This window comes from Typopeltis vanoorti, chromosome 4, assembly GCF_054136105.1.
Source record: "Typopeltis vanoorti isolate ZY-2024b chromosome 4, IOZ_Tvanoo_1.0, whole genome shotgun sequence".
Classification (NCBI taxonomy): domain Eukaryota; kingdom Metazoa; phylum Arthropoda; class Arachnida; order Uropygi; family Thelyphonidae; genus Typopeltis; species Typopeltis vanoorti.
In genome coordinates this window covers 50,240,770-50,263,386 of record NC_143552.1, presented here as the reverse complement: position 1 = coordinate 50,263,386, position 22,617 = coordinate 50,240,770, and the positions used below count along the sequence as shown (strand labels likewise).

Below are 22,617 nucleotides of genomic sequence, written 5' to 3'. Positions count from 1 at the left end.
AATTTCCAGGTTTATTCGAACCCTCAAACAGGCAGGGTAAACCTTTGCCACCGCTTTCTAACTCATCTTCGTCTTAAACGTCTTGTATAAACATTCTTCATATCTTAGGTGGAAAATGTCCACATTGGACCTCCCTAGTTTCAACGTGTTACTACTATTTAAGCCTATGGACAGTGGTGTCGAAATCACCAAGTTTTTGTAAAAAAATTCTAGATGAAACTTGTAGAGTCTCTGGAACGTTTGAACAATCTAAGCCTTACATATTTCCACATTTCGATTTTTTACCGTCTTTGAAACTAGGGAGGTCCAATGTGGACGCCTTGTATAATCAAGAAATCCTGCTCTAGAGACCAAACATGAAACTTATTTTCTTTCTGAGGCATCCCAGTTCAACAATCAGTGATGCCATACTTAGATGGAAGTGCAGGAATTAAACTGCAGGTGCTATCCGCAATGGACGACCCACCACACTCACTGAACATGACCGTAGGGTGCTACGAAGGATAATATGTAAAACCAACCCTTTGTCGGCTTACATGTTAAATGCGGACTTCCCGGCTTCATTCGAATGGAACACGAATTTGCACAGAAACATTCAGAACCGATGCTCACAACATGGATTTCCATAGTAGGACCATTATATGCAACCCCCACATTACCCGAACCAACATGCATTTTACAGTGGTGCAAAGATCGTGAACATTTGCAACGTGGAAGTTGGAAAGTTGTGTTATGTAGCGACGAATCACGCTACACCCTCTACCGAACAAATGGATGGGTGTGGCGGATGCCCGATGAACGTCTCCTACCAGAGTGCTTCATCCCAATTATAAAATTCGGAGGTGGCAGTGTGATGGTATGGCTCTGTTTTTCCTGGATTGGCTTCGGACCTCTGTTTGTGGTGCCACGAGTTTTCAGATTCCCGAGAGGAATCTGAACACTTGTAACTGCGTGGTTTGTGGACATGACCGAATATCACACTTGACTGGCCTCCACTGAGCCCTGATCTCAACCCTATTGAACATTTGTGGGATGAACTGGAGCTTCGGGTGAGGTGAAGGGATGTCCGCCAAACAACAGTCCTGGACTTCATTACATGCCTACAGGAAGAATGATCCAAATTCCCATCGATCGCTATTGTACGCTGGTGGAAAGTATGCCTGTTATAGCTGCAGTCATCGCAGTTAATAGGGATCCTACATCTTATTAAGGTGGGCACCATTGCCGTTTTTCTCACACTATGGTGTCTGTTGACTTTTTTTTTTCAAAGCAATGTGTGTGTGTGTGTGTGTGTGTGTGTGTGTGTGTGTGTGTGTGTGTGTGTGTGTGTGTGTGTGTGTGTGTGTGTGTGTGTGTGTGTGTGTGTGTGTGCATACTAGTATGATGAACCGCTGTTACGTATATTTTCTACAACTAATTATTTTATTTGTTAATGTAATAAAGCATTGCTTTAAGAAAAGCAATGGTGCTGGGAGAAGGGGAGAAGCAATACGTATTGATTAGAAAGAATGATTTACGTGTATATTCGAATTCTCAAAATTCATTCAGCTGGCAGTTATTTTATATACCGTTGCTGAATATTACTGTTTACATAACACACATAACGTCTATTCTTATTCCCTCCATTCATTTCATGATACTGTATATTTAAGATATATAGGAAACCACAATCGTGTTTCCTTTCTTATAAATAATGAGATGCTTTCTATTTTTATATATTATTTACAGCAGAAAATTAAAAATCTTGTAATATGATATTGTTCATATATTTAAATCTCATATAGTCTAAAATACAGGAACAGTTTTAAAAATACAGAATTTGCATAAAGCTTCACAATTCTTTACTTCACCTTTATTACCACAGGCGATCGACATAAACAAGTTAAGCCTTGCTAATATTTTAGGATTAGCCAGTCTTTCCTTGGATTTCTTGCTTGTCAACCAACTCCGAAAACTCTGTTTTCTTTCTTGGAGTTTGAAGAAATAGATGAGACAGATATGAGATCATCGGAAATTCCTCGAAAAAAATCCGTTTTTTATCCATTATTTTGAAATGAGTTTTAGGGTATTTTACTGTATGTCCTGCCACAGTAAAACTTTTACTTTAAAATGAAATATATATTGATCTTTAATTGACCATGATTTATAAACATCTAATACCAACAAGTTTCGCCGACGAGGTTGTCCGGCTTCTTCGGGTCTTATAAAGGTAAGAGAAAAAAAACTCAAAGTGGCTAGTGTTTTGCTCTCGTCTGTGGTAACGTGTGTCGATTTATTCATTATATTACTGTATTTATTCACAAATCTTTCTACAGACCTTTTGTTGTTTTTTTAAACTTTAACTCTTCCCTACCATAGTAATTCATTGCACCACCCATAACACTACAGTTGTAAATGATTGAATATTTGTCTGTAACAAATCTATTTGTATTCTTTTCTTAAGACGTGCCTCGTTCGCAAATGATTCATATCTGATTAATGCAGGTTGAAGTATAATTATCTACTGCACATTTTAGAAATTTAAACATACTAACTAAATATTATTTTATTTAATTATTGGCTACTTCTATATCCTGAAAAAAAAAAAATCGTTTCCCTTCGTTACTGCTTTCTCTGCAAAACAGAGGTAGATTGTTAACGATTTGTCAAGTGTTTGCCGGATACTGAAATTGGGACGCAACGATTTGTCACATCCCTCCATCCCCATGGGCAAGTACGACACGGTACATTTTGCGTACTTGGCGCGTGCACATGGGGGTGGTTAGCTGGTTCATTAGATACGTCTCAGCGTTTCCCAAACTTTTCCTACGACGGAACACTTCACAAATCATGAAATTTTCACCGAACACCTTGGTTATTTTGTAATGTATTAATTAATAATTAAGTGTTAATTTACCTGATTTTTTATTATTAATTAATAATATATCATTAATTATTAATTAATAGTTAATTAAACATCAACATTTAAATTAATTTGTGCTTATTTTAATTGACATATCCCATTCTGATCACCAAAAATTTATAATATTATAAGTGCTTACGAATGAATGCAGACTTTTGCTCCTGTGTGCTGGTAGTTTTCCCCTCTTTTTGCACATCCTGGAGATCGCTTTGTAGGCTAGTGGTGGATGACTCACTATCTGTTGCGTCACAAAAACATCTTCAATAAGAGATTTCTTAATACCAAAATTAAACAAAGTCCCTTGTCTCTTATTCATATTAAAATTTAAATCTGCAGGCCTATTACTTTTAAAAAATCACGGCACTACGGTTTCGAAACTTTCACCTTACAATACGAACTTGCGAAGAAAGTATTCAGTATTACTAAATTTGAGAACCAAATACAGACTACCTCGATCTTCAATTTTAGTGGAAAAATTTTCTTTATACTTCCTTGCTGATTGGTCACTAACATTTGCAACACAGGTGTTATTTAGTTCAGTTTTGAGATCAGAGGATACGCCACCCATTGCTGTAATCGCTTGCAGGCAGTTTTTATGATCGGTCATAAACAGCGGTATTCTCTTTCCCGATTGTTGAAAGATTTTGATGTGTGAAAATTAACGATACTTCATGAATATTTCCATGTTTAAAAATATGCCGCTTGGTCACTGATAGTTGCAACACAGATGTTATTTCTTTCAGTTTTGAGAACAGAGGATATGCCGCCCATGTTCCCTTTCCCAAATGCTGAAAGGTTTCGATGTGTGAAAATTAACGATAATTCATGAATACTTCCACGTTTAAATTACACGTCTTGGTCACTAACATTTGCTGCACAGATGTTATTAGGCGTTCTGGGTCTGAGCTTTTCGACATATTCACGAATATTATTCTCTTCAGAATATTTCCACTATAAAATATTTATTCATGATTCCAGGAGAACTTCTCGCGGAACACTTATTCACCTTCCGCGGAACACAGTTTGGGGAAACCCTGAGATGCGAGATGTATGTATAGAGACAAAATATCTCTCAGTGGAAGGGAGTTAGTAGTTACTCCTTAGTAACTCCACTAGCTACGAATTTAACTGTGACCACTATTATGTAAGTTGCATTATTAATCGTGATTGATTTCTAGGGGAAGATTTTCACTGTTGTTTTCAGATAATGCAAATTATCTGAAAACAGTTGGGATGATTTAATTCATAACTTGTATTTATATGGATCTTGAATGCATTGATGATAATAATGTATCTAATAAACCAGCCACTAAATGCAGAATACATTCAACTTCTGTTATACTGGAGTTTGTGTTATCTTCAGCAAATCAAATGCTGAGAAATCTTCCATAAATAAACACAATGAAGAATATAGACTTTCTTAACATTTTATAGATAAAATGTTTTCACAGAATCACTTCCTAAATCACCTGTTATATAGGAATAAAACTCATACATGTCATCTGTTAATTTAGCCCGTGATTTTATTTTATATTTATTTATTTTGTTCATGTAGCTGCTCCTATGAATTTTAGTGTTTTTATTTTAATTAAATTCATTATTATTATTACTATTATTGTCTGAGATCTCCAAGGAATCAAGGACTCATCGAGGGAGGCTATAGATCACCCAAACCAGCTGTCATACCTTCTCTAAAATGAATTTACAATACATGCACTTACTACCCATAAAAGCAAACTATTCCATCCAATCACTGCTCTGGGGAAGAAAAACCAAGCTCTTACTCCTCTCTTTACTGAGAACAAACTTAACTTCCATGGATGCCCCCGTGATCTCTCCCTACCGTTCATATAACGAAAAATTTCATCACACAATATCCTATAACACCCATTCAAAAGTTTATAGATCTCTATCACATCACCTCCCTTTCTCCTGTTAAACAGAGTCTGTAATCCACATACTCGCGATTTGTCCTCATAATCTCAATCCCATAATCCAGATATAATCTTTGTAACTCTTCTTTACACGCTTTCCAGTTTATTTATTTCCTTGGAACCCGGGAAACCAAATCTGCGCACAATAATCCAGGTGCTCTCTTATTAAGGCCTTATAAAGAGTAAAAATTACTTCCTTATCCTTACACGTCAAAGTTTGCTTCAACATTGCAATTATCTCCTGAGTTGTATTTGCAACTTTTGCTATGTGACCTTTGAACTTCAAATTCCTCTCCACCATTACGCCAAAATTCCTACCCTCATCAGTTTCTTGTGGCATAACCCCGCTAATATAAGATGCCGCTGGAAATCTCATCAGGCCAAAATGCATAACTTTATGCTTACTCGCATAACCGTTTTCTTTTGCCCAAATTCACAACCTATTCAAATAATTTTGTAAGTGCTGGATATCAGTAGCATCCCTGATTGTCCTACCTATCTTCGAATCATCGGCAACCAGTTGCACATCTCCTGTTAGACCTTCCTAATGTCATTAATGTATAGATTGAGCAATGGCCCAAGGACCCTGAGGTACACCACTGATCACCTTAAATTTGGCAGATTCACACCCACTGTCTACCACTTTTTGATATCTGTATGTCAGCTATCCACTGATTCAAGGCAAGAGTTTATATTCCAATCCCATATTCTCCAGTTTATGAAACAGCCCTTCGTGTGTTATCCTATCAAATGTCTTAACAAAATCCAGCATTATCATAGTATATCCATTTCCTTTATCCAACCCAGCCGATAACACTGTTAGGAAATGTGAGCAAATTGCTAAAACATGACCTTCCCTTAGTAAACTCATGCTGCTGTCTAACCATTTTTGATTGCGAGTTCTTACCAGCTTTTCTCTAAAATCTTCACTATCCCACCAGAGATAGGTCGGTAGTTAGTGACTCAGTTATTGCACCACCGTTGTACAATAGAACTCTCATAAATTCCTTTCATTCTCGTGGTATCATTCCTGAACTGAGACTCAAGTTATACAAACATGTGAAAGGCCTAGAAAATTCCTATGAACATTCCTTTAGCAAACGTGCTGATTTTCCATCTGTCCCTATGAAAAATACTTATCCAGGTTATGCAACAGATCTTCTACCTCGTTTTTATGCACCTCTAATTTTTCATCCAATGTAGCAGTAGCACTATGCACCATTTTACATACACCGGTTGATATATCTTAGCAAAGTGAGCACTCATTAACTGAGCAATCTGATTAGCTTCCGACACTCGAGTACCATGCACATTAAATAAAGTTATTCTTTCACATTCATTCTATTTTTTGTTTGCGGGATAACGATAAAATTCTTTTGGATTGCCTTTAAGCTTGCATGGCCAATTTGTTTTCATACTCCGATTTAGCTTTTCGCAATACTCGTTATTTTTCTGGCTCTCACTCTTATTCTCACGATATTCTTACCACATCATATTTTTCTTGTGGATCTCTTGTTTAATAAGGTTGAACATCCATTTCACTCCTAGCTCATTTATTCTTCGAACACTAAAGATTCATTCAAATACCGCCTCATTTAAACATTTTTCAAAGATTCTCATGCATTGATGACATTTTTCACATTCAGTAACGGATATTTGGATACCAAAGATAGTATTCTCCTAAGTTGATCATAATTTCCAGCTTTGTAATTCAGCACGTGACCTGTTTTAATTGGAGCATCAATAAAATTAGATACTTCCCAAGAAAGCACAGCATGATCACTGTCACCAACTAGTGGTAAAAGACTTATATTCTTAACGGAGACCACCTTCTGACGCTATGAACAAATCTAACACTCTTTGAGCTCAAGTTCCCTCTTTAATGCTGCTTGAGAAAGTCTCTCAAGAATTCAGTAAATTTTGCTTCATTCTTAGCATGAGATTTCTCCTCAAACCAATCAATGTTTTAAAAATTAAAGCCACCAATAATGATCATTCGTTTAGTACCCATAAGACTAAATTGGCAATGTATTTCTTCGTCCCCTACAACTGAGCCACAAGGTCTGTATCAACTCCCTACCATATATCTCATTTTGTTAGCCTCCACTCCACACCAGATAGCTTCAAACTCACCGCTACATGGGACATTGTTACCATCATTGTTTCCTTGCGTTTCTATCCCAACTGAACTTACAAGGGTGGTCTGAAAAGTCCTTGGTCAAACAATGAAAAAACAAATTTATAATTTCAAAATTTTTTGTTTTTCAACATAATCTCCCTTAATCTGCAATCACCTCTTGATTCGAAGAAAACCGCTGACCAGCGAGGAAGATTTTTAGTTTTGGGAAGAGATAGAAGTCAGAGGGAGCCAAATCTGGGAATAGGGAGGATGTTCCAACAATTCATAGTTCAAATCCCTTAATTTTCCCATTGACAAAATACTTTTTTGGGCAGGTGCATTGTCCTGATGAAAGATTTTTTTTTCTTCTGCAAACCGGGTCTCGTGAATTTTTTCGTCTGGTCTGGTTAAAAGATCGGAATAATATTCCACGGTTATTATTTTACCCTTTTCAAGAAAATTAATAAACAAAATACCTTTACCATCCCAAAACACCGATTCCATGACCTTTCCTACTGATGCAACCGACTTTGTCTTCTTTGGCGCTGAACAACCAGCTTCTATCCACTGTTTTGACTGCTATTTGGATTCTGGTGTGTAATGGTGAATCCAAGTCTCATCCATAGTAATAAATCGATGCCAATGAAATGCAAATGAAATGAAATGCCGCGAATGAAATCGCAAAAGCTTCTTGCTTTTCCATTTGCAATTCTTCATGCAAAATATAACGTACACGTTCTTTTGAAATGCCTATAGTCTCAGCAATTTCACACACTTTGATTCGCCGGTCATCCAATACCATATCGTGCACTTGATCAATGATTTCTGGTGTTGTTACACTTTTTGAAGTCCTTCACGTGGATCATCTTCAAGGCTGCTACAGCCATGTTTAAACTCGGCAGCGAATTTCTTAATTGTCGAAAATGAAAAGGAAGAGTGCCGTAAACTTTTATGAACTTAATGAATTTCTTTTGGCGTTAAATTTTCTTTTACAAAGAATTTTATAACCGCACGATACTCAATTATATCTATTTCAAGAGATACAGACAACGCTTTTGCTTCAATCAGCTGTATAAAACGAACTACTTGATAGAATGACTTGCAATTTCACATGGATGCTTATGACAGATGTACCAGCTGAGAACAAAAATCTTGCCGATAGTGTTGCTATCTATGGTTGAAGCCATGAACCTTTCAGACCACCCTCGTAAGTAGTCTGATATCATTAGTAGTACTCCCCCCCTTCGATCTCCTCTGTCATTCCTAAAAATAGTATACCCATTAAACTCGATCCCAGTTACCATATCTGATTCTGATAGGCAGGTTTCACTAATGTCATTATTGAAATAGCATTAGTGCCATTTTACTAAAGCTAATCATTAACTGTTTTTTTTTTTACTAGTTTAATTTAATCCATTTAGGTTTATTTCGTCTAAGTTTGTTTTATTTTATCTTAATTTGTTTGTTTGTTTATTTCATCTAGGATTATTTTATCCATAGTAATTCTTTTTCTAGAAAATTTAAACTTTTTTTTTTTTTTTTTATTGCTTTTGAGAACTCGAGTCTTTTGGCTTTTTTTTTTTTTTTTTTGGACTGAAAGTCCCATATCACACGTTTCAGCTTAAAAGTGAAAAAATCTAAAGGTGGTCATCAGAGGTCTGGCTGAAACCATACCAGCTGAAGAAATAGCTACTGACCTCAGATCATAAGGCCTGGAGCCGATTAAGATATCGCGCATGTACCAAACAGACAAGCGCCCCATGCCTTTGGTCTTGGTCAAGATCAGTAAAGACCATAGAGAGAGAGATTTACGACCTTAAAATAGTCTGCAGCTTAGTCATTAAGACCGAACTTCTCAGAAGAAAGGATTCAGCTGGTCAGTGCCATCGCTGCCAAAAGTATGGGCATGCACAAAAACTATGTAAAGCAGATTACAAGTGCGGTGACAACCATCCCTAGCACACTTCCGTCAAACCACGAACCACACCCGCTAAGTGTGCGAACTGTGGAGGCCCACACCCAGCCAACTACAAGGGACGTTCACTCCACCCATCCAACCTGCAGAAGGCTAGAGAGGCACTACCCCTGCCCAATCAGAAGCGAACTACACCAGAAATCAGAACGCGGGCTGTTACTCCTGAGAAATCATATGCATCTGTGGTCTCTACTAGTAACAAGCCGGCATCTTGCAACCAAACCTCTGCAGCAATCCTAGCTGCTACTCTAGGAGAGAGATGTTAACGGCCTTTAGCAAAACAAATCCCAATCAGGCCAATAAATTCCTCAAAAACACACAAGTCATCTTCTCCATGATTAATGGATAACACGGTCACCACAGCTAACCCAATACAGATTGCTTATTGGAATGCTAATGGGCTAAACAACAACCTCCTAGAACTAAAAGAATTTGCTGAAAGATATAAGATAGACATCCTTTTAGTCAACGAGACACATCTTCGGCCTTGCGACACCCCAAAATAAGGTACTACACACTACTTAGGACAGATAGACTCAATGCTAGAGGGGGGGGGGGAACGGCTATATTTGTTTAAAAAAAGCATAAGATACAATGAGATCAAGAAAACAACTACAAACCTGGAAGAAACTGGAATTGAAATACATACCAACAACACAGGTAGTCTAAAACTATATTCAGTCTACAACCTCCAGGCAAACCACTTCTATCCTCAGACCTCTTCCAGCTCCTTGACACAAACGAAGGAACAATAGTAGCAGGAGACCTAAATGCAAAACATCCTGTGTGGAACAGTAGAAACACCAATAATAATGGGAAGGGCCTACACAAATTCGCTATGACAAGAAACATCGCCATAGCAGGTCGTGTTGAACCAACACACTACAGACCAGAGGAAAACCTGACATACTGGATATAGCCATTTTCAGAAATATCCCACACCAATTCCAGTTACAGGTTATTAATGATCTAGGCTCCGACTACAATCCAGTTCTGCTTAGCCTAGGTGGAGAAGCAGAAACCATCTACGGACAATCCTACACAAATCTCAAGAAGCTCAACGCAACTCTCTGCAACATTACAGGCCCTGTCCCAACCATCTCATCCAAAGAAGTAGACACAGCAAATCAGTAAACTGGAAAGCACAATCCAAACTGGCCTAGCAACAGCCTCCACCGTTACCACTCCCGCTCAAACTAACCTGCTTCCAGAAGAGATTCTAAAGCTTATCCACAACAAAAACAGGATTAGACATCGATGCCATGCAACACTATCACCCCAGGATAAACAAGAGCTTAATAGGGCAACAAACAAACCTAGTCCGATATGCAATCAAAGACCATAAGAATCAACTATGGGAGAGGAAACTAAGCTCCTTAAACACTGTAGATAACTCATTATGGAAAATGACTAAAGCCCATCGCAACGATCACCCCAACATACAACCAATCCATGGAGAAAGAGGTATAATCTACCGAGATGATGAAAAAGCAGAAACTTTTGCAGACTCCCTGGAGCTGCAATTTCAAACAAACTACAGTCATGCAGACTTGCGCTTCATTGAAAAAATCCACAGGCAAGTACTTCATGCACTTCATCATACCACCAGCCATGACAACACAAGCTATACTACACCAAATGAAATATACTAAATCATCAAGAACCTCAATAACAGAAAAGCACCAGGTCCTGATCAGATTTCAAACAAAATTATAAAAGCACTCCCTCACAAAACAATAATGCATCTAGTGGCTAGCATCAATGCGATGCTAAGACTCAACTTCTTCCCCACTCGCTGGAAACAGGCAGATATAATCCTCATCCACAAACCGGGGAAAGCACCTCGGTTCCCCCAGAATTACAGGCCTATCAGCCTCTTGTCAGGCCTAGGGAAAATAGTTGAAAAAGTAATAATAAAACGCCTACAAAACGAAATGGACAATCTAGACCTAATCCCAAAAGAGCAATTTGGTTTTCGAACTGGTCACTGCACAACAAATCCACAGACTTATAGAATACATAACTATCGGATTTAATTGGAAAAAACATACAGGTACAATTTTCCTGGATGTGGCAGAAGCCTTCGATCAAGTGTGGCACAAAGGCCTCATCTACAAACTAATAACTGCAAAATACTCACTAAACCTCATCCAAATCTTAGACTCTTACCTGAAAGACCGAAAATTTCAAGTGAAACTCCGTGGGCTCAGATCCACTACAAGAAGTATCACAGCAGGTGTCCCGCAAGGCTCCCTATTATCGCCACTGCTATTCAACATTTTTATATCAGACGTCCCAAGCACAGCATCAACCACCATGGCTTTCTATGCAGATGGCATGGCGATACTGACCAGATCGCTCAGACCATACCTAGCCACACAACTTCTACAAAACGCAGCAATGAATCTTGAAAAATGGTTTCGGATATAGAGAATTAATGTCAATGCAAACAAAAGCATGGCCATATTATTTACAAGGAAGAAAGCAGACCATCATGGAGCATTCACGATGTTCAAGACTGATATCCCATGGCAAAAAGAAGTAAAATATCTGGTAATCAAACTAGATAACCATCTCAGCTTCAACTCCCACATCTCCTACAACAAAGCAAACTCAGCAATAGCTCAACTCTACCCTCTACTCAACCATAGAAGCAAAGTCAGTCCAGAAAACAAACTAAGAATATACAAAGCAATCATTAGACCCATACTGACTTATGGTTCACCAGCGTGGAGCCACACCTCCCCTAACAACATTAAAAGATTACAAATAATCCAAACGAAATGCCTCCGAATGATCTTCGATGCCCCGTGGTTTGTAAGGAACACTATCCTCCATCAAGACGGAAACTTGCCAGACATACCTACGTTTCTCCTCCAGATAGCAACCAAGTACTTTGCTCAGGCATCACTCCATCCCAACCTACTCATTCGTGAGTCATCAGATTATGATGAAAAAGACCGATGGAAACATAAACGACCAAAGGCAGCACTAATCACAGATTGAAATCTTTCTACACAGCGCTAATTAGGGCGAGCCAAGTGCTCAAAACTTTCTTTCTTTAAACAATTAAAAAAAAATACCGATTACGGGATAAAAATCCAAGGGGTTGATGTCCATCCAGCCATAGAAGTTAGAAGTTAGAACAAGAGAGAAAGCTTAAGGACAGCAAGGAGTGAAGTAAGGGGTGGCAGTAATGGGGATTTGGAAATGCCTTAAATAGATTATGAAAAGACCAGGAAATTAATAGGTAATTCAGAATATTTCTACGGAATTCTAAAATTACGACGAATTGCAGTTGTTTTGAAGAACAGTGCAAGACTGAATTTAATGCATAGTAATAAATAAGGAATAAGTAGATTACCTAATACGAGTGCGTCATGACTTATGAAGCTCTATGTTTAACATTTCAGTTATTATAGTGAAGATTTCTTTTGAATAGTGTTGCTTCAGAGTGATAGTTAACTACAGTTTTAAGTGTGCCTATAGTGAATACAATGTGTAAAAGATGTAACCCGGTAAGAGCAGTCCATTTTTCTTATATTTCAGCGTGAAGATATAAGAGTTAGCTCCGCCTGATATATATTAACATTACCTGTGGCGTTCTACTAAAAAATAGCCGAAGTATGGAGCTTTAAAGTGTTTCCCCCTTGAAGTGATAACTGCCTCATAATTAAATTAAGTGTTAGTTGACTAAGAGAGAATTAGAGAATTCTACTTTAAGAATAATTACTGTAAGATTCTGTAACATTGAACTCTGCGGACCATCTTCAATTATTCGGATGAATGTAGTATTGACAGCTGAATGTGCGATGCCTAATGTTTTATGTTTGTTATGCGTATTTGGACTAAGCTGATTTGCATTATCTTGTTTTTAAAGTTTTACTTAAATGTACATGTTCTATAACCCTGTATTAAATGTTTATTTTATTGTATTCAATTTGTTGTTTGCCTGATTTTTCTTCATTACACCGCTCATAAAGTTTATCGGACCTTGCGGAAACCTTAAATATTAATTTTAAACTCGGCCTGTAGAAAAGTGAGATTGCTAAAGTTAGTTGATGATTGATTCCACTATATTATATAGACTAATCTGAATATAGGGTGGTTCAGGATAATATAAATTTCTCTATATTTGGATTAGTAATCAACCAACAATTAATTCAGATAATAAAAAACAGATAATTTAAATAAGAACTACGTTCTAACAAGATGGCGGATTCAGAGCCAGGATGTACGATCCAACAATCTTTCTGATTTCTAGAAAGGGCTTATTGTGGCTGCCCGTCTGAAGCCACGATTTTGAAAACAGCAGATTGGTTTCTCAAAAGGTGAGATGTTAGATGTTTAATCAGTGGAAAAATAACCCACATTGATTCTCTAAGAAGCTTATTGTGGTCCTAAGACAGTCTGCCAAGAATGAGATCGCCATCAATCCGAGAAGGCTTGTACGGAAACAGAACTTTCTATGTTCAGCAATTGACTGGCATATTTAATGAAAGCTGTCCCGACACCCATATCACACCGAACTATGCGCAGGGAATCGAACAGAATTGGTATTGGGAGTTGCATGCCTATACGGAAACTATTGATTTCTGGGAAGAACCAGAAAATTCTTCTACAGCGATGGCAGGAACACAGTGACTGGGCACTGGAAGAGTGGAAAAAAGTCATGTGGTCCGACAAGTCATGGCGCACCTTGTTCTGTGCCGATGGCAGGCAGAGAGTTTGGCGGCAGCCCCATGAACAGTGAACCCAGTTTTTCTTGTAAACACAGCTCAAGGTTCTGGAGGGCGGGGTGTCGTTGTGTGAAGCATGTTCTGTTGGTATGGAACTGGTCCCCTGACATTGCTGGAAGGTCAGGTGTCCTCAAAGGAATATCTGAACATTGTTGCCGATCAAGTCGATCCTGCAATGTTGACTTTTATCCAGCAGGTGATAGTTGTTTCATGGACGACAATCTATCCTACTCTCCATCGTACAAGAATTCAGCAGTTGTTCAGTGACTTCCACCATCCTCCCTGATCAACACAAATCCTGGATTTTCATCCCATTGAGAATCAGTGGTCTGGGTGTGACTATTAATAATACTACTGCTACCAATAACAATAATAATAACTTTTTCTTTTTCTTTCTTTTTTTTCTTTCTTTTTTTTTTTTTTTAATTCCAGAAGTTTTTTTCTCTCGGGAAGAATATATAGAGTTTATTACTTCTCATTTTCTTGGTCTAATGTCAGTGTGTAGGGTTTATGGCAATATTGAACTAGCTATTAAACGTATGGCAACGACTGATCAGACCAGTGGCGGCTCGTGGCTTGAAATCGTGGGGGGGAAGGGTGTTGCAACTTTCGAAATATACATACACTGTAAGCACGGTGTATACGTGTTTGGATAAAATATCAAAATTATGGTAAAAAAAAAAATTAAACATGAAAAAATATTGTTTATTATCGATAAAATTATAAAGTTTAGTATAATTCAAAATTACTTAAAAATAAAATCCATTCCTTTAATTGTAATTAAAGGAATGTATTTACAATTTTTGGACATTACAATTTAAACAAAAAAAAAAGGCATTTGACACTGTTGAGCGTAACACAGTATTCCAAGCTTTAATAAAATAAGGCGTAGAAAAAGCATACATCCAACTCATAAAAGATATCTACAAAGAAAGCACAACAAATATCACCCTTTTCAATCACCCGATTAAAATTAACTTAAGTAGAGGAGTACGTCAGGGTGATGTCTTATCACCTAATCTCTTCACATCTACTTTGGACAGCATCATCCGAAAAATTGGCATGAAAGATGGAATAAACATTGATGGTGAAATATTAAATATCCTGTTATTCGCCGATGATGTGGTATTAATATCTCACTCACCCAAACTCTTAGAATCAATGCTGAATAACATAAGCCAAAACTGCCAAAAAATCGGATTGGAAATATACCCTGACAAAACAAAATGGATGAAAAACAAATACTGTAAAGATCATACAATCACTCTAGAATTTCACATCATCGAAAAAGTTGAAGAATACATCTACCTCGGCCAGTCCATAAAAATGAATAATGATATATCAAATGAAATAGCAAGGAGAAAAAGAGCTGCTTGGATAGCCTTCAACAAAATAAAATCAACAATTACCAACCAAAACATTGATATAGACATAAGAGCCCATCTTTTCAATAGTCACATCTTACCAGCATTAACTTATGGCAGTGAAACATGGAACACAACTTTAAAAGAAGAACAAAGCTTAATAACAACTCAACGTGCAATAGAAAGAAGAATATGCAATATAAACAAAATAGACCACGTAAGACACACAGAAATCAGGAAGAAGTTTGGACTCACAGATATAATAAAAACAATCTACAACAGCAAAAGAAGATGGGCCGGATATCTCGCCAGATTGAGAGACAACAGATGGACAGTCAGAGTTACAAACTGGTATCCGAGAGATACCAAAAGAAAACCTGGAAGACCAGCCTTAAGGTGGGAAGACCCAATGATTAAGAAAGTTGGAAGAAAATGGAGAAGAAAGACCCAAGACAGGAATAGCTGGACTCTTTACGACCTGCAGTCATGTAGAAATTCTGACTGAAACTACAGGTCCATCAAGGTAATCAAGGTAATTGTAATGTCCAAATATTTAAAGAGACGGAGTAAACACCATAAGCACTACGAACACTGTACTACTGGCGCAAACTGCATATAAACAATAGTGGGACTGCGCGACGGACAGTGCCGCATTATGCTAATAGCTCGCATCTCACTATGATGTGCATATGCTTGCGCGCGTAGCAATATGGCACTGTGGTAAACACAGTGCTGCTAGCGTCCTTCGCCCTCCTAAGTGCTACAAGATGGATTTTTATTATTTTTTATACAAAATAAGAGAATTGTATAGGATCGTTGATGATAAAATTAAATATTACAAGCAAATATTAAATAAATTAATAAATATATTTATATATGGAGAAAAATTGCGGATGCAGCAGTTCCGCAGTGCCTATGCACTGCGGAACTGCAACTCCCCACCCTGGATCAGCCCCCTGGATAAAATTATTAGTTTTCTTAAAGATTTTCTTGTAATACCATGAACACAGTTCTCCCTCCCTTCTGCTCTGATTTTGATTTTTCGCTTAGGATAGATTTATCGTTTATTATGTTCCAGAAGAACAAAATAAAACAAACAAACAAACAAAAAAAAAACATTGAAAAGGTGTCCCCCCCATTCCTTATTTCAACTGTTTTAATAAATACCTTAGCTGCCATCAGGTACCATCAAATATCGCAAAATAGACTGCAACTCTATTTTTATTTATTTTTTTATTATTTTCCAAGAGCAAAACGTAAACATAGTAAGTAATAAATAGACAGATGGATCCATTCCGCAAGAGGGAGGAGGAAATCAGCTACAATAAATAACCCGTGTTAGCTCTGATAACAACAGGAACTCTTCGAAAAGGCAAAACACAGGTGACACACACACACACACACACACACACACACACACACACACACACACACACACACACACACACACACACACACACACACACACACACACACACAAAGTAATTCTCTTTCACTGTAACCAAGCAAAACTTAACGAAGTGAAAACAGTGTGCTAAGGAAATGCAAAATAACAAATACTGAAATAAAACGAGAGAATCATTTTAAATTCTACATCATAATAACATTCTTGTATGAGAAAGTTTTTGTTATCACGACAACCGGACCTGAATATGTTTATCTAATCTCCTGTAGATAGACTCATCTGTTGTCATTTGTAACATCTAATTTTTGAATAGTTTCAATCATTTTGCTTATTCTTCTTTCTTTAAGATGGTTCTTTAAATTAAATGATATTATCTCAGCAAAATTTTTGTATCAAGTGTAAATGTCAAATTTCTTTCACTTCTCTCCATCATGAGAATGCAGCTAAAATGATTCGATTTAAATGAAACTTGAACTCACTTAATAAACTGTTTAAAGCATTGTTTGAAAACCTATATAAAAACAAATTACTGGAAATTTTTATGGAAATTACTGGAAATTCTTCTTCTTCTTATTATTATTATTGAATGGAATTGAATAAGCTTTAAAATAAGCATATTTGTTAGGTGGTTGTTTGTTTTTACGATCACAAGTCCAAAAAATGGTAGACAGACCAGTGAAACAAAAAACAAAACAAATATATATATATATATATATATATATATATATATATATATATTAATTATAAATGAATATTAATTATATATATATATATATATATATATAATTAATATTCATTATATATCACTTATATATTTAAGTTTCATCATTTGAGATATATATGATCATTATTTTTGTACTAATATCCCTTGTGCTGATTTGGTCTCATACGAAGGTGGCTGGGCTTCTCGGAAATTTGCCTTTTAATAGGAAAGACCTGGACTCCATCAGGTAAACCGGCCAAAAAACGTAATTAAACATGATACAATGGTCTTATAACTTTAGCTGCTTCGGCCCTAATCCCAAATAACAATAATAACATATAGGAAAATCTAATTTTTTATCTCTCTAAACAGACAGATGTGGCTGAAGACAACGCGCAACTTACTGACATCACACACTACTTTCATAGCTTAGTTGATACGGCTGTAATTCCGACTCTTGTACAGACTATTTATTATTATTATTATTATTATTATTATTATTATTATTATTATTATTATTATTATTATTATTATTATTATTATATAATATACCTTTCTCTCTTTCCTTTAATATTGCTTGCAGAATTTTCACTTCAGTTTCCAATTTTAGTGGAGCCCTCTTCTACCCCTTTACCCTTAATTAAATAAATGACAGATCATAACAATATAACAAGAACCGGTTCAAAAGAGTAAAAATTATTGAACAATAGTTTGATTACCTTGTTCACCATCTGTATATATGAAGTGTTAAGATTATACTTGAAACGGACGTCTGTTGAGTGAAGGAGACACCTATAGCATTATCAGCAGTTGCTATAGATTTCTCTACTATTGTTCATTCTACCATAGAGATAACCAGTACGAACTTTGGCACTTTATCGTTCTGCGATATAACTTTTGATATTCATGTCTGCTTAACTTAAACAATTCTAAAATATAGTTCATTATATATATCGTATGATCTGTGTTAACCTTATTTATTTGAATAAATATCATGGTTCACAACAGAATACAGATTATAAACTCCGGTTGTACAGTAATTGGCATTTATTAAATTAGAACTACTTAACACGATGAGGTTAGCGTTTATAGAATTACGCAGCTCATTCATCGACCAATTTGGTGCTCAGAATCAAACTCTTAGCAAATTACTTTCGAATTTTCAGCAGCTCAGTGGAAAGAGCAAGCTTGGCACCTAGTTGAAAAAATCTCGGTCCAAATTCCGTCTTGGACACGAGAGGCATAAACGGTAGGTGTGTTACGTAGGTTCTTTCTTCTAGAAACTTTTTTTTTCTCCCTACAAAACATACAGACCGGACAGAGAACACAAAGATATTATAACACATATCGGGAGAGCATTAACAGGCCATTGAACCTAATGCATTAATAGAAGACAGGATGGAATGAATTATCTTCAAAAAAAAAAAAAAGTCGAAAGTGAAACTATAGCTCATAAGGCTTAAATTCAAATTACCTTTTGCATTCTGTATCTCGCAGGTGTTCGAGAGCACTCAGGGTAGGGATCGGTATGTATTTTTATCAGGTGCTGAATTAACATTTTCATTGCCAAGCTGAAAATTGGAATTTCGTGTGGTGGGCAATTTTTTTTTTTAACTTAGTTAGCGACGTCCACGCGATAACGCGTGATCGGCCGTTTGGTGGGAACTCGCATCACGTGTATCGTTCATTGCCAAGCTGAAAATTGGAATTTCGTGTAGTAGCCAAATTTTTTTTATTTTTTTATTTAGTTAGCGACGTCAACGCGATAACGCGTGGTCGGCCGTTTGGTGAGAATTCGCATCGCGCGATATCGCGTGATTGGCAATGAACATGTTGAAAGATGTTGGTTTGCAAAAATTAATTTTTACCCTTTGGAAAGTAAAGCAGTATATACGTATACGTCACTATATCGCATAATCAATATCGACGTATATACACGTTCATCAAATTTTAACTTCTGTAGTAAAGTCATAAATTAACATTGGATTTTGGGTTTTTGCAGAAAAGCAATCCAATCTCTTAGCAACATTCCCAATCTTTTTTTCATGTATTCATACACTATAGAAGGTGATATATGTATTTTTAACTCACCGCACAAAGAGTTAAAATGCTAATTAATTGATGTAATTTTTATGTCCTGGGGGAGATCTGACTCCTACCAGGCGCGTCCCTCGGGTGGCGGATGAGGGACACTCCAACGGGCTGCTCCGAATAAAGAATAAGGAGTCGTGGACCAAAGGATGCAGCAGAGGAGTGGCAAGCCGGCTGCATTATTCTGCCATTCAACCCTATGAATCAGGAGTCTCCACTGTGTCAAGAGAATATTACTGCGTCCCAGGAAAAAACCGACGCGACTGATCCTAGATCACAGGGAAAAGCCGAGAAGTTTAGTATGTGGTCAGCCAATAGAGTTTCACACCTCTTAACCTTAAATATGAGGACACCGTTAAAACCTGGGAAAATAAATTTGATGGGAAAAAAACTTGCTAGGATTACATGGGATATTGTAAGCTTAGCTGAAACCCATTGGACAGGAGAAGGAGTTATAAACCTAAATTCAGGAAAACTATTCTACTCGGGCAGAGAGGACAATATACATAGAGAAGGAGTCGCCATTTTAGTGAACAATAGGCTACAAAATGCAGTCATGGCTATAGAACCAAGAATGCAGTCATGGCTATAGAAAGAGGCTAAAGAAGAAGAATTCAAGAAAGCGCAGAATTAATATTTCTCCTGTCTACCCGTTAGAAACTTTAGAAATAGCCCTGAATTTACTTGTAGAGAATAATTCTAAATTGGTTTGTTGTACACTGCTGATGTGTGTCAGGAGTGTATAACACTCCTATGAAGCCCTGACTACCTAGCCGCTAGGTAGATGGTCATAATATTTTCTCTCATGATTTTGGTCTCCTCTGGCTGAAATAACCGCTCACACCTGTCACTAGAACAATTTTCCTTATTTGAATGAGATTCAAATGAGGAAAATTAGGCAGTGAGGGCATTAACTGGTCCAAAAAAAATCTCCAGGTGAGAACTAGAGGTAATATGATGTCCACCGATTTGAGGAACTTTTTTCTAAGTCTTTTTTCGACTAGTTTCCGAATTAATCGATCTCTGGCACGGGAAAGTGGGTTTTCTCCAGGAAACTCGTGTTTTCGTTCCGTGAATGCAAGAAAATCGACCACTGAACCCACACTATTTCAGACATCAAAAATATTGTATTAGCGTCAGTGACCACGACATGACGGCACTTGTCTCTTCACTGCTTGCCATTTAAATTAGTGATAGCCTTGGGCCAACTATCTCTGATTGGCTACCAGTGGAGACTGAGCTGTTCACTTAGTCCCAAAAGTTTTATGGGACTAAAACGGCCTCGCCTATTTCCTATAAGGGAATAAAAGGCATTAGCTGATTTTTTGGAGGTGGGGTGTAAAATGCGAATGAGAGGATCACGTTATGTCCATGAGAACAATCATAATGCCTGAATACCGCTATCACTAGCCTCTTTTCATCCAACTGTGCAGTTTGGTCTAATTTTATTTTCATATCTTAATATTTTCTTAAAAAACATGCGACATTTTGGTCTCTGCAGTGAGAAACCGACTTATCTGTCCTTAGTCTACCCATTGTACTAAATCTCATATAAGTTTACCATGTTTGGGAATGGGATGCAGGTTAATAATGAGAGGTTTCATAAGTAACATAATGCTATACAATCAGAAGAAAAGTCGGTTATGTATTCAATTCTAGTCACCGACTAGAGGAGCATTTTCTAGGCTTTTTATCAGCTGGTTCCCAAGATATCTAAAAAAATGGATTGTAGCACTCACTCTATTTCAGATAACAGTTTAAGTATTAGGTTTCAGAAACACGAGATTATGAAGGCTGTCTGCTATTTTCTTGTCCTGTTGCTTCTAAAATCACTGGTAGCCATGGGTCACTTCCTCTTACTTCCTTTAGGATAAAATTTCTAATTGAATTTTTGTGCCAAATTATTGGCCTAAGACAGGTTTGTTCCATGTATGGTTACCTCCAATCACTATGCCCCTCCAATGAAGACGTGTATGTTCTAAACAAAATAGTCGTTATTATTATTTTATGTTTGATGCCATGTGCTCATCGGCTGTTAGTTTTAAATAAAAAAAATCAGCTAACGTCTTTTTATTCCAGTATATTGGGAGTAGGCGATGCCGTTTAGCTCCATCTAACTTTTGGAGAGTGAGTGGGCAGTTGAATCTCCACTGGTACCCAATCAGAGATAGCTGGCCCAAGACTATCATTAATTAAGCGGCATGCAGTGAAGAGAGAGAGAGAGAGAGAGGGAGGGAGGGAGGGAGAGAGAGAGAGAGAGAGAGAGGGAGGGAGGGAGGGAGAGAGAGAGAGAGAGAGAGAGGGAGGGAGGGAGGGAGAGAGAGAGAGAGAGAGATGGGTCAACAAGTGTCGCCATCTCGTGGTCCCTAACCCTAACACAATATATTTAATGTCTGAAATAATGTGAGTTCTACGGTCGATTTTCTTGAGTTTACAGGACAAAAAACCAGCGCTTCCTGGAGAAAAAACCCACTTGCCCGTGTCAGAGATCGACTAACTAGGGAACCGGTCGAAAAAAGGCTTAGGAAAATTTACTCTAGTCGACGACTTGATTCGAAACAAAGTCTTCCTTTGTGCGGTCAGGCGCAGTGGTGTGCAAACGCCGCATCCACTGAGCTACACAGGCTCTTGTTGCTTTTATTCTATTGTTATTTTTTGACATTCAAATGTTATATCTGGCGTCACTAATTCCAATCCGATATTCGAGCAGAACGGAGAAGTGTGAGGCGGTAGTGGTATTAGTAGGGATGCCTGATTGATCACAGTTCATTAAAAACCTTGAATGTTCTTTCTAAAAGGACTCTTTCGAAGCGGTAAAAGGTCAAGGAGGCAAGCTGTGGGTTTCTGAGCATCTCAGTGACTACTGGATGGATGAATGGACTAACGCCGTTTATTCTCTATAGGGATTAGGCGTTGTTTATTATTATTATTATTATTATTATTATTCACATAATTGATATAAATAAATAAATCAACTAATGCCTTTTATTCCCTTATAGGAAGTAGACAAGCCCTTCATACCCTCTCTAGTTTTTGGAGACTGAGTGGGCAGTTCAATCTCTACCGGTATCCAATCAAAGATAGCTGGCCTATGTCTATCACTAATTATAGGCAGCCACCGATGAAAACGCTGGCAAACTAGTGCTGGTTTCGCAGCACTTGGTACCATCTCTTGGTACCTAACCCTAACAGCATGGCCCAACAAGGGTGGGGATGACAAGGCTCTAGCCTGGTGGCCTGGAATTAGGGGGCCCAGGTTGTTGGATGGCCGGTTAATTGAGACTAACAAAAGACAAAAAGAAACTTTATAAAATATGAAGGAAAATGTGCCGAGAGGGACTACTAGTATTTGCAATGTTTCCAACCCATTATCCATTTTTTCAGA

General features: G+C 37.4%; 1 protein-coding gene across 2 annotated transcripts in view; it reads right to left on the bottom strand.

Annotated features, from left to right (window-relative positions):
- Positions 1 to 17,975, bottom strand: part of LOC150107292 (beta-1,3-galactosyltransferase 5-like) — a 43,978-nt gene extending 26,003 nt beyond the window's left edge. Inside the window, exon 1 of one of the 2 annotated variants that reach the window (XM_090391798.1) lies at positions 17,861 to 17,975. The gene's annotated coding sequence lies outside the window, so the exon portion shown is untranslated. Of the gene's footprint in view, positions 1 to 17,693; positions 17,833 to 17,860 lie in introns of those variants that run through there. The other variant, XM_090391799.1, reaches the window with a different exon arrangement.
- Positions 17,976 to 22,617: the final 4,642 nt, after the last annotated feature.